Here is a 13381-nt window from a genome sequence, read left to right on the forward strand (position 1 = left end):
ATTTCTCTTTTGAAGTTATATTTCAAAAAGACCCAATCATTTTTGAACTATATTAATGGATACAGAGAGAGAGAAGAAAACATACACGGCGAATAAGCTAAAACAAAAAATAGATGTATAAGAGACATATTAAATGTCCATATTCCAAAGCCTGAGTGACTTTTTATTTCTATTTCAATTGAAATGAATAGTAATGTGCAATAATTGTGGTAGGAAAATAGAAACTGCTCTCTCATGAGCAATACTGCTGCTTCCAAACAACAACAGCACTGTTAACACATTCATTTGTATTGTACTATATTAGTAATATTCAAAAATTGTTATGAATTTGTGGTTATTGAGTGAAGTGCATTGGTAGGTCCATGAATTCCTCTTGGACAAGCACATGAGACACTCAGCAACTATGGATCTGTGGCTATTATTAGCATTGTCTTTGAGTAGGTCAGCAGCTACATTAGGGGGAAGACTGGTCTCCAGTGGTCCAGAAGTAGATGTACATCTACCCATGCTTATTGTGGGACAGCTTGGAGAGGAGCCACTTTAGAGAAGTAACACTACATGCTGGGAAGAAAGTGTAACAGCAAGAAATGCAGTACTCAGAGATGGAGACTGAGATGCTGCTAAGTTAGAACTGAGGTTGATAACCTTTTAATGAAGCATAGCAACAGAGATGAAAAGAGGCACAATGCTTTATATTCATCCCTGCAGTTTCTGATGTACCATTCAAAACACCATAACTAAGGCATGCCAGCTTGGACCAGGACTTCCAACTGTTTTTTTTCAAAGTATGTCATGCCTCAGTATGGCCTTGAAATTTTGCCTTAGTCACACCTTGTGTTTCAGATTACTCACAGGTTCCTTTGACATTTTTATGTTCAAGCTGGGAAAGATCAAACTGGCCAGCTGAAAAAACTTAATGCACTTCATTTTTCTTTCTGAAGAAATTTTTTAAAAATTAAAAAAAAAAAAAGGCAAACCAAAACTTCAGCAAACAAAAGAAAAACCTACAAGATATAATTTGAACAGAAGAGTTGTATTTTGGGCATTTATAACTATCCAGTTAAAAATACACCAAATTCTGGAGTGATTTTATATAGCTCAATTACAGCAGAAAAGGAAGGGAAAATTTACACCCCACACTTCAAATGCGTATGGGGAGAGGAATTCTGCATTTGAACAGCTGTCTTATGTGGAAAGGAGTGACTTCATCCCCAACACACAAGATATCTGAGCTGTCAGAAAGCTGCTAACAACCTCTTTAGTACTGCCATCCTCATGTACCTCGGGATACAAAGACCTGGGCTGAACTCCAAAATTACATTGTTTAGCAGCTGAATGACAAAAATCCATCTAGAATTAAAAAATTATACATCAAATTAGCATACAGTAAATAATTAATTTTGTGGTCCTTACTTAATTAAACAATTTCCTCACATCACCTTTCCCAGAAAGTAAAGCCTGAGACATTACAGTGCTAAATTAAATCTCATACAAACATTACTTACGTGTGCAGAAGTACCCTGCTTCAAGTGCTTACTCATTGAATGCCATTCAAACAAATGGCAAGTTATTGGGGGTCAGGGGCAAGCATTGCATGAGGACTTTTCAGCTATTCAGAGCTGTGAATCTAAGGTGATGTATTGTTAAATTGAATATCTATACAAGAGGGCTGTGGTTACAGAGTTTGATGGCAGTGAACACTGTACTGAATTTAAATGTCACCTTATTTATCATCCTGTATTATTTTTAGAATGTTTAGTGCTAGGAAATATACTTATGCAACTTTAATTCTATACTAAAAAACTCTCTATAAGAGAAAAAGGTTGATGCCACAACTTTCTAGAAAAAATATTTTCTGTTTCTACAATTCCCACAGCTGTGAAAATAAGCACCTCTTCACCTATAGTCTATAACCATATTCACCATATCAGGCCATTTTGGGAAACTTCCATGCAGGTGTTTCACAGATTATGGCTTGATGTCCTAATGGAAAAAAAATGCATCAAACACTAAATAAAGTAAATCATTTTTACACACAGAATGGAGAATAAATGTTTTATAAAATCCTTCTCTGATTGATTAGAACCTAGAAATGAGCACAAGTTCCAAACCCCTTTAAAAGTGATCCATTAAATGCTGGAGGCAGCATCACTGCCTCCTATTGCCACATGTTCAAATTTCATCATCTTCTGTCAGACCAACTGGCCAAAGTGATGGTGGCACCCACTAACTAAGCAACTCCTGTCCTGATTACCCAGATGAGCTGATTCTCTCAAAAAACAGGGGTGCTCAGCACAGGACCCCCTCCTGTTTCCCCAGTACACACAATTTTCCTGCTTTGTTCCCCCTAAAAAGGGTTCATATTCATGGAGCCTGCTAGGACTAAATTTGGGTGGTTCTTAGTAATAGACAGATATTAGAACCAAAATACTCCCATTAAATCAGCCAGATCTAGGATCCTGCCCTTCTTGCTTCTTAATTGTCACCATGACAATGTCAACACTTCAATCATCAGTGCTGAACATATGTGAGATGTGGCCCAGCTTGTCTCTTGGAGTCGTTACCTAGACTGCTTTCAGATTTACCACTGCATTCAGTTTATATTGCTGCAGTTTTCTTCACAGTCAGAAAGCTGGAGAAAGGAGATAGGAACCAGACAGCCCTTGTGGCATAGAGAAAATAGCAACATAATGCCCAGCTCTTAGGTTAACAGAACAAAACTGCTTTAAAGGCCAACTTCAACACCACTGTTGGAAGGGACTGATGGCAGGACTGATTGTTGCAATATCTCTTTGGCGTCTGATTCAAAAAGAGGTGTGTGCTTTGTCACAATAGCTGGGGTCATTGTAAGTCATATGAGGAGCAGCTGAGGGAGCTGGGTTGTGTAGCCTGGAGAAAGAGAGGCTCAGGGGAAACCTTATTGCTCTCTACAGCTACTTGAAAGGAGCCAGCTGGGAATCAGCCTCTTCTCATAGCAACCAGTGACAAGAAGAGAAAATGGCCTCAAGCTGCACTAGGGGATGTTCAGGTTGGACATCAGGAATAATTTCTTCTCTGAAGGGGTTGTCAAGCATTGAATAAAAGGGTTGTCAAACATTGAAATGGACTTCCCAGAGAAATGGTGGAGTCATCATCCGTGGAGATGTTCAAGAAACAACTGGACATGGCACTTAGTGTTATGGTTTATTTGACAAGGTGGTAGTCAGTCAAAGGTTGGACTCCATGATCTTGCAGTTCTTTTCCAACATAAATGATTCTGTATATAGGAAAAAGTTGAGGCTGAGTTAAACAAGGGCAAATATTTCTCATAATGGAAATCTAAACCTTTAATATTGTAGTTCCTTTAATATTATGTTACATCCTTAGTGTTAATTTGGTATAAGAGTAAGTGTTTCATAAGCACAGTTTTATTTTTAAGCAAAGCTTTTGGAATTCTTTTAAAAGATGTTTACAGTAGTTAAAGAAAGATCACATTTTAAAGGTACATTTCTAATTACATTCTGGCAGAACCTTAGCTGGGAACACTACCAGCACTATTTTGATAGCAAAAGCTGTGACAGTTACATCAGCTAAGGTTATCTGCTGTCTGCTTATTATCATGATCAAATTAAAATACAAGAATATGGTCAGCAGACCAAATATATGACATAGAACACTGGGGCACAAAGATTGGGAACAACCTTAGGAAATCTGTAAGTGTACAGAACAGGACTGGAGTATGTCACTGGAAGAACTAAACAACTTCAAGAACTGAAGCAGTATGAACAGGATGAAATCCAGAGCTGCCTAGCTCAAATTCATGAAGCTGGCAGCAAAAAATATCACAATAAACTGGGCACTTGCCAGCTGCACGTGGAGGAGAAAACTCTAGATGGTTCAATCAAAGTCAGGGTTAGTATAAGCCCCTAAAGAGAGGCAGCAATGGTAAACAAGTACAATTCAAAAACACATGGGGCATCCAGCAGTGAGGGATGTGCTGGTCATATGTCACTGGAATACTGCGTAGAATTTAGGTCACTCCTTTCAAGGACAGACACAGCTGTGCTCCATATGGGGAAGTTCCACAGCCACAGCCCTGTCACACGGCCCCCGAGCATGTGCCTGGGCTCCCATGTTTGTGCCTGGGAAATCCCATGCCATGAGCAGGAAATCCAGCCTGTGGAAATGTGAACACAGATGGCCAGCGAGCGCACAATCCGCCCAGGCCTCTTTGGTCACACCAGGCTCACCAGGATGGGTTGACTCTGTGGTGTGCTGACTGATACAACAAGAGAGACTTCAGAACAAAATGTACCCAAACTTTTCATTTGTCCTTTGAGTTTCCAGTAGATCCAAGCCATATGCAAAGCAGTGCTCAAATAACACAGCACATGTAGGGTACACCCAGCATGTCCCCAACACGCCACACTCCTTGCCCAGGTGTTCAGCTGTCAAGCTGCATCTGTGTTTGTCTGTGACTTCCAGATGCCAACCTGACTGATGAGAATGATTGTGCTGAACCAGTGACCATATGGTCTGCCAAGCATGCACATGCAAGGAAAAGGAGGAGAGGGTAGAGCCATCTTTTGTTCTCCAATTAATTCCTTCCTATATTGATGCAGCAAAATAGACTTGTCATGAAACAGGTGCAGAAAATTGCTTCTAGAAGGATCAGGGAAATGGAAAATCCATCTCATGAGAATAGACTGTGCTCACATCTGAACAAACAGGTGCAGACCAATGTGAGCCTCAGTTGGCCTCATACTGTCCCAAAATCTACATGGCCTGAATTAAATCATTGCTAATGAAGTCTCCAACAGAACTCACAAGCCCAGGCTTAGCATTCCGCTGCCATAGCCCTACAGGCAGCAGGAGAGGCTCAATTCATATGCCAGCCCACTGAGATCATTAGCAGAGAGCCTGGGTCTGCCTGTCCCCATCAGTGCCAGCACACCGCACAAGAGTTTGGCTTGACAGTCCCAGCGGAGTGGTGCCCCAGGGGGTAGGACTCTCAAGAATTTTAAAGATCTTTTCCAATCTAATGATTCTACGATTCTTTAATTCACAGAGATATGGGAGGCAGGAAAACTGCCTCAGCAAAGAGACAATGTTGGCACACCAATAAGCAGTGTAAATATGCCATAGATAGAGTTAAGCTGAAAATATGAATAATTCTATCCATTATAGCAGCAAGATCCTGGAAGAGCTCTCATAAGTAATGGAGAAAAGCTGTAACAAATTTTAAGGTGATGCTTGATTTTTCTGAACACATCTCTGAGCCACAGAGGTGTCTGAAACACCGCAGATGCCCCATAAGACCCCATCCTGAAAATCTTGTTAGCTGTGAACTGCAAACCAAAATCCAATTGAAATCAGAAATTTAATTAAAAGCAGCACTTCTGAGCCAGCTGCTGGCAGGCACTGTGCTGGTAAAAAGTGACAGCTGCTTCATTGGCAGTGCAATGTCAACAACTGTAGAAGAGGCCAAGGAATAGACATGGGCCACAACTGCTCAAAGATCACCCCACTTTGAAGAAGGTACTTGTAAAAAGGCTTCAGAGGCTTTTGTCTATGATTTCATCAGCTAAGACACTTTACTCCTAGTTTATATTTATATTTTGCTACTTCCTTCCTTATATTTTGCTGTCTTCCTTGTTTGTGTGGGTTTTTTTGGCTCAGTGGGATCACAATGCCAATTAAAATTAGTTAAGAGAGAAAATGTCAAGTTTTCCAAATACAACATAATTGTTCTTAAAAAACTATTCCCTCACTACCTAACAAATCCAGGGTTTGTTTGCAATAAATGTGCACTTCAGAGATCTTTCCCTTTTATACAAGTGGACTTAGATCCCTTTGATCCATTTTATTTGCATATGTAAGCATATGATTCCCATTTTTTAAAAGGAGTTTTTAATACTTTTCTTAAAAGGCAGCATTTTCTTGTTTTAAGAAATACATTCTTGGTTTCAAGTAAGACAGAGTAGCAAGGGAGTGGTAGTGTGGCCATTAAATTAATGGTCCACATGGAAGGGTAGACCATTCCAGGCATGCAGAATAATTCACACATTAAAGACAGTGAATTGGAACCCAAAGTTTCATATCTAAGTTTAAAAGTAACCATTTAGTATTAGGTTGGGGTTTTTTTCCTGCTGGAGCTTCAGGTAGATGTGATGTGCCCTCAGAAATGATGAGCTGTATCACATAGATCAGCTTGTCACAGTTTCTCCCTGTGAAGAGACTATACTGCTTAGTCTAAGAATAACTTTAAAATTCACAGAAAGTGAGAACTGTTGAGCAGTTAAAAATAAAAAGTCATAGGAGGACACACTGTTAGGCATAAACATTAAGACCCTTCAAATCAACTTGAGCTGTTGAGCTAACCTAAACATTTCAGGTCAGATCCTGATCCCAGTGAATTCAAAATGATTGGCAGTGATAACTAATGTTTCTCCTTTTATTTCTGTTTTCCTGCTAATGAGTATCAGATATAACATTGCAAGACTACACTGTAAACAAAGTGCAAAGTTAATCATTTTCAAAGGAACGCTTTATTCACAGTAGGATGTGTAGGGAAGGAATTAAGCATGAGTAAATAAACCATAAAGGTAGATGAGAATATAAAGAGAAATCAAAAAATAAGAAGATGCAAGTTAAAAAATTAGTGGGTATACGGTGAAAGCAAAATATACTGCTTACGAGGAAAATTCAACAACTGAGTAAAATGCTGAGTAATTTCATTTGTGCGTTAAATTATTTGCAATTTCCTGCATAAAAGTAAAAAATAGAACAGAAATTCAGGATTGCCATGCCAAAGATCTTTTCTTCATCCAAGAGCAGAGGAGCTAGAAGGTTTACACAATTTTATGTCAATTAAAATATTCCATATAAACAATGCATACTTCTCCAAACTAACTGACTTCCAATTCTTTCTGGGCAAAGTCTGAGAAAGAAATACTGCATCACAATATAAAATAAGCAAATTTCATCTATTTTGGAACAAGTGAAGAATTACATGTAGTTCAGATACATCAAAATCTTTCTATCTGGCTGCAGATGCCTATTATTAGGATGTGTTAAACCTGTCCAGAAACTTCTTTCTACTATTGATAAACAATCCACACATTAAATTAGAGATTAAGACATGTATTCCTTCCAGTCCTTATGTATGTTTGTCATTAATCCAAAACAACATTGCCAAACCTCAGCCACAGAAATAGTAAAAATAAATACCAAAGGTCTGGGAAGAGAAATCCTGAGGTCACAAAGAGAAGGTAACTTCAAGGGAGTATCCTGGAAATTAAGTCCTATAAATCATCATGGTCTGAAAGAAACAAATTCAGCAATTGCATAATGCCATTTTACATGGCTAAAAATAATAAGAGTCGTGGGGTGAATGCCAGGAAAAAAATCACTGGAAAACTTCACAAACATTTATGTTCAAATAAAAGGCTTGAAGCAAGAAAGTTGTTTGATGAGAGCCTCAGTGCACAGCACTGGTGCCTTCCTGCCTCCTTGCTTCGAAGGAGTCAGTCATGCTTACAGCAATCATTTACACAAAACCAGACCCCATTATGTTCATAATATACATTTTAGTGATGGTGGGGATAAAAGGTCAGCAGAATAATCATCTCCATTCTATATTCAAAGTAGGCTGATACTCCTGTCTTTCTTGGTAAACTCCTCCATTCTTGCTAAAATGTTTGTTCCTCTGCTCTACAGCTTATTCAAAACCATTAAACCACTGCTGGGTAAAACCATTATATTGTAGAAAATGAGGGTCACCCTGAAGAAGATTATCCTATACATGATCCCTAAAGATTTTCCTTGAATAAATGTTTTTTTAAATGCTATTTTTTCCTGCCTTCCCCTCTGAGTCTGTTAGAGATTGAAAATTCAAACGTGTGTATCATTTCAGGCAGGGCACATGCAATCACCTTAAAACCTGAGAATTATTAAACTATATTATATTGAAATTCTTTATATTCTACTGAACTTGCTAAGGAAAGTGAGATGATGAATATTAGACCCTGAGTTTCCAGAGCCCCTTTTTTCTATTATCATACTACATGGCTTGGGCAAAATCGCAATCACAAGGGAAGCACCAGGAGTGTTGCTGCTGATCACTCACAGCTTTCATCACACAAACCCTGGGGCTCTGAGAACCAGCCTGTGACAAAGACTGACGGACAGCAGTGAGAGCCCCCCTTGGCAAAGGATCTCAAAGGAATGGTATGCCCTTTACCCTGACATAATAGTGCTCCCTTTACCCTGACAGAGCAAGTCTTTCAACTCCAAACCATCCCAGTAACATTTTGAGAAAACACTCTTGCTAGGCTGCCTTTTGAAAGATAAAAAACTAATCTGAGTTATCAGCCTGCTGTCCCCATCTCTCTAGTGTTAGCATATTGAATTTTTACATCGTGCACTGAAACGTATCCTGTTGTAAAACACTGCACATGGTGAATTTTGTTACAATCTTCTTAGAAGAGATTTAGATTCAAGCAAATTTCATCTCCTTATCCTCATCTACAGCATACCTGAAACAAAGACAATGGTAGAAGTATTTTCTGTTTTCTGACAAGGACTTCATCTGTATTCACTGTGTATAAAGTCACTGCTTAAGTATAACTCCACAGGGCTCCACTTCTGGACTAGACTGTTGTCTTTGCTGCAGACCAAACCATTCAGATGGTTGTAATTGTACTATACTACCAGGGGGTCCAGCCTGAGGTCTTGAGCCACAAAAGCTTTTGAGCTGTTTGCTTGACGGGTAGCAGGGATGTGCTTGGCACAGGGGGTTCTGGATAATCTGATTTCCTACTGATGGAGGTGTTAGCAGTTAGCAGCTGCTCTTGAAGTTGATATTGCTGGCTTCCCCCAGAAGCCATCTGTGCACCCTATCCAGCTACATTGCCCAGCAGGACCCTGTGACAGCCACTGTCACCTCCTGTACATCTCCTATGCTCTTCCACTACATAAAAGGGTAAGACTATCCACATTTGCAGTGAAACTTGTTTCTACTCTTACACATTCTCACTATGCAATTCCACCAAGGGGTGGATGGATAATATTGCTAAGTCAGTCTGATGGGATGGTCCTGTTAGCCCTGCCTTGGCCACAAGCTGTGGCCATTTCTCTTGTGCTTCCCCAGCACCACAGATGATCATTTCCTTTCATCATTAGCAAGTTTAGGGAACTAACCTGTCAAGAAATAACTCTTTTTTTCTAAAGCCAAGCTCTTCTGCCTCCTTAGTCCCCAAAGCAGATCACTGCAGATAATTTCAGGATCACACAAGACGCAGTGCAAGCAGAAGTGAGGGAGAATTAATGGGATAGAAAGTTGCACCTTTTGTCATTCAAGTTGCACTGAAAGTTATGCCATTAGACACTCTTTTAGGGGTTCTAAAGTAAACCCACTCACTAAAACCATCTGGGTTTAAAACCAGAATTCTCTAATCCAGAACCTTTTAGTTATCTAGTTTCTACCCCAGCCTGACAGGTTGCTGGCACAACAGGGGCACTAGGGAGCAGCCATGGAGAGGCAGGTGCAGAAATCCACTAACACATCAGGGGAACTGTACACTTGGTCACGTGGCAAAGCATTGGTAGATGGCTCACAGGCTCAAGAAAATGTGTCTTTCCACTTACTCAGGGTGAACATTGCGCTTACAGACCTTTGGCTGTAGAATCAGATCTCCCAAATTAAACAACTCTTTACCAGTTCAACACAGAGTAAGCAAAAAGTGAGGGGAAAAAAATTTGAAAGGTTCAGTGCAGGGAACCTCTTTGTCATATATGACATGCTTGTCATGTATTTGAAGGTAAGAGTGACAGGGTGGGTAGGAGATTCAAAGGCAATGGCTCTACTAGTGATTTTATAGACAAATCTGCAGCACAGCACTTTTTTTCTTTCCATACTCAAACCTACTTCAGGCATTGCCTGGGTGCTTGGATTTCTAAGTTTTTTTCTGAGTCATATATATTTTATTAAAAAAAAAAAAAGAAAGAAGGGAGGAAAATAAGAGCAGGTGTCATCTAAAAGTGGTGAAAGATTAAGCGAGAAGCAGCTCCAGAGACAACCAGACCCATGCACAGTCTCCAGCATATGGTAACTTTTCCAGAGGTGTTGCTCCAAGCAAACAACTGCAAATGGAGATTATCCACCACCAATTTCAGTAATATAACATTTACCCACTTCTTACAGATACCAAACAGGTGAGTAATTTACCACTTCATCTCTCTTCAGTCACGTGGTAGCCACTTAGAGGAGTAGAACTTGCCCGGCTCTTATTTCAGGAAAGTCTTTTTCATTTCCTTCACATAGAGTTCTACCACATTAATGACATGGAGCTTAGATGACATGAGAAGTGGAACTCTTCCAAAATACATTTCAGTTCCTGTCAGAAAGTATTGCGTGCCTTTGTGCAGGAAATTATAAAATAGAAAATAAACATGTAAATATACCATTTCAACACATCCTCTACATCAAAGCAGACCTGATGGTTTTAATTTCAGCTTTTTGAGGTTTTGCTTTTATAAGTTGCTGAATTTATTTTGTAGCTCCTGTTTATGAAAAGAGCTTTAAAAGAGTTATAAATTACATTTATCAGATGAAGAAAAACTACAGCCATAAAGTTCCCAGAAAAAAGGAAATAATGTGAACCATGTATGTACACTTGTGCGAGGACACACACACACAAACTTATGTATTTTTAAGTTAGTGACTGCTGAACCACAGACCACATGCAGAAGAGTAGAAACCACCCATAACCAGATGTGCCACTGTAAAACCCATATTTTAGGATATATTCTATGAAATCCTCAGTATACAGGAAGACATAAGTTCCCACACTATTAATATCAGTGATATGGATTCCTAGAAAGACTGACTACCTTCACACACCTAAAAATAATCCAAGTTCCAACTGGGAGGTACAGCCTTGGGGAAGTAGAGAGGGGGTTTAACGGAGTTAAAACACAGGATTTTGAAAACCATCCAGCTTAACACAGACATGAGAACAGCAGCAAGACATCATTTCAAACCTTCTGAGAACCAAGGGGCTGCAGAAGGAATTCCACCCTTTCCCACGGAGTTAATACATGAGCACTGCACCTCAGCTGAGCCCATCAGAGCGTGGCTTGTAGGGCCATGCAGAGCCCTCCTTTGTTCCACCTGAAAACAGTGGCCTCGGGACATGCTTGAATTTTCCTGTGGCAGCAAAGTGTAGCACTGGGCTAGTGAAGCAAAATGCTTCAGTTCTCTGCTCTATCCACAGCTGAATAGGAAACCCCAATTCAAAGATTTCCTTCTAGCTATAAAAACAAAGCAAAGCTGTTTACAGGGAATGGAGAAATAGTCATTTCCAAAGGCCCTATCCAGCTGCAAATAGAGCATATAAGACTAGATAGCATTTTTACCTCAGAATATCTCTCACTGATCTAGTAGAGCAAAGTTTGTTGATATTCAGGGTTGCAAACCCATCTGTTTACTCAGGCTTTTGTCTGTCAGCATAGTTTGAAGAGGTCACTTTGAGAGATCAATTTTTTTTCCTGGGGGTTTCTTCAGAGCTACCACAATTTGTTATTGCATCTCTTTAGAGGCTTTAATTTGTGGTTTTCAAGATTGCATAACTGCACAGAGAGGTGGTGAGAGGCCCACATGAATAGTTCAAAATAAGTTTGACAATATAGTAAATATCTACTCAGTAATTTTCCCTGGACTGAGCACCGTGGAATGCCAAAGAAGTTATTAATCATGCTAGTGGATGAACGTGGCTTTATGAGGGCTGGAGCATACGTTTCCCCTCAGATGTTAAAATGCTGAATTACCAACGAAAGATGACCTACCAGGGCACTACCAAGCAGCCATCTGATTAGATTGCTCTAAACCAGCCTATTCAGAACCAGATAAAGAAAAAAATAAAATGGGATTTTAATTTTGCCTTTTATTTAGGGTTTTTGTAATAAGTTACATAAAAATTAAGCAAGCTGCCTAGCCTCCCATGAGGAGGCTCAGCATTCATTTTTCCATTTCACAGATGATAGATGGAAGGTACAGACATGCAAAGTCACTTTTGGAGCACAAACTGTGCCTGGGGGAATTGCAGGTCCTCAGGGTCTTTGGGAATCTGCAGCCAGAGACCTGGCACTGGCCACAGGCAGAAACAGAGCACTCAGGAGCCACAGGCACATTGGGTTGCATGTCCCAAAGTCAGTGTGACAGGCACCTGGATGAGTGGCAGCTGCAGCAGTAGCTCAGGGTTGCATGAGCCACATTTGCATAGCAGAGGGCAGTGTTCAGCATTTTGGACAAGTAATATCCCTTTCTGAGGAAGCTGGTGGGAAAATGAAGTGCATGCTGCAAGCTGGGAACCCTTCAGCAATGGAGTGGCAAAGTTCTGAGCAGAGACACCAAATTACGTTTAAGCTCTGTACTTCTGGGACAGGTCTCCATCTAGTTCAGCAGGAAGGAATTTGCAGGCTATAAATTCCTTCTGATGGGTGAAGACTGAAGGTGGCCAGTCAGTGTTCAGCCCTGCATAGTGAGCACTTTGTTGCTGATACACAACGATACACAACGACTCGCGTGTCCACTCTGGGGACAGCACACAGGTCTGCCTGGCCATGCCCGTGAGGTGATGCTTCAGTCCTCAGTTTAAGGATTTTGCCAGACCCAGTCCCGTGAGAAGCTTGTGTTTGTCACTTGACAGGTGCAGAGAAGTACTGCCGGCTCCTCCTGGGACGCCGTAAAGGAGCGTCTGCCCTGACTCGCTGCTCTCGGGGATGCAGCAGGACCCCAGAGAGCAGCGGGACATCGCAGACGCAGCGCTCTCCTCCTGTCGCCTCCGCCGTCCCCTCTGCCCACCCATTGTAGTGCTTCCCGCAGCACCGGCCCCGCAGCGGCCGCGATGCAGCCCCGTACTCCCGAGTGCCGTGTGGGGCAGGTGGCGCGGCGCGGGCAGGTGGCGGGGCCGGGACAGGTGGCGGGGCCGGGGCCGGGGCCGGGCGCGGACGCCCCGGCCGGGGCTGAGGGGCCCCGCGCTCCCGCCGCCGCCGCGGCTTCTCGGCCAACAGCTCCCTCTGGCGGCCGCCCGCGCCCCTCCTCCGCCCGGGGCAGCGCCCACCGGCCCGCGCCCACCTGGTGCCCCCCGCGCCGGGGCCGCCGCTGCCGCCGGGGCCCGGCCCGCCCAGCGCGGGCCCGGGGGAAAAGGGGGGCCGGGGCAGCGCCCGCCGCCCGTCCCGCCGCCGCCGCCGCCGGAGGATGTGGCGGCGGGTTCGAGAGCCGGGTGCTCCCGCGGCGCCGGGGCGTGCGGTGGGGCGGAGGCTGCGCTCAGGGGGCGACCGGGCTGCCGGGGCAGGGAGGGGAGAAAGGCGCGGGAAGGGACGCGGCGATGGCCGCCTG

At 42.3% G+C, this 13381-nt stretch overlaps 1 long non-coding RNA gene across 1 annotated transcript in view; it reads left to right on the forward strand.

Annotated features, from left to right (window-relative positions):
• The window catches only part of LOC136558461 (uncharacterized), an 88855-nt gene that overhangs the window by 47583 nt on the left and 27891 nt on the right, over positions 1-13381 (forward strand). The gene's annotated exons all lie outside the window — the stretch shown is intronic.

The sequence above is a fragment of the Molothrus aeneus genome, chromosome 6, assembly GCF_037042795.1.
Source record: "Molothrus aeneus isolate 106 chromosome 6, BPBGC_Maene_1.0, whole genome shotgun sequence".
NCBI lineage: Eukaryota > Metazoa > Chordata > Aves > Passeriformes > Icteridae > Molothrus > Molothrus aeneus.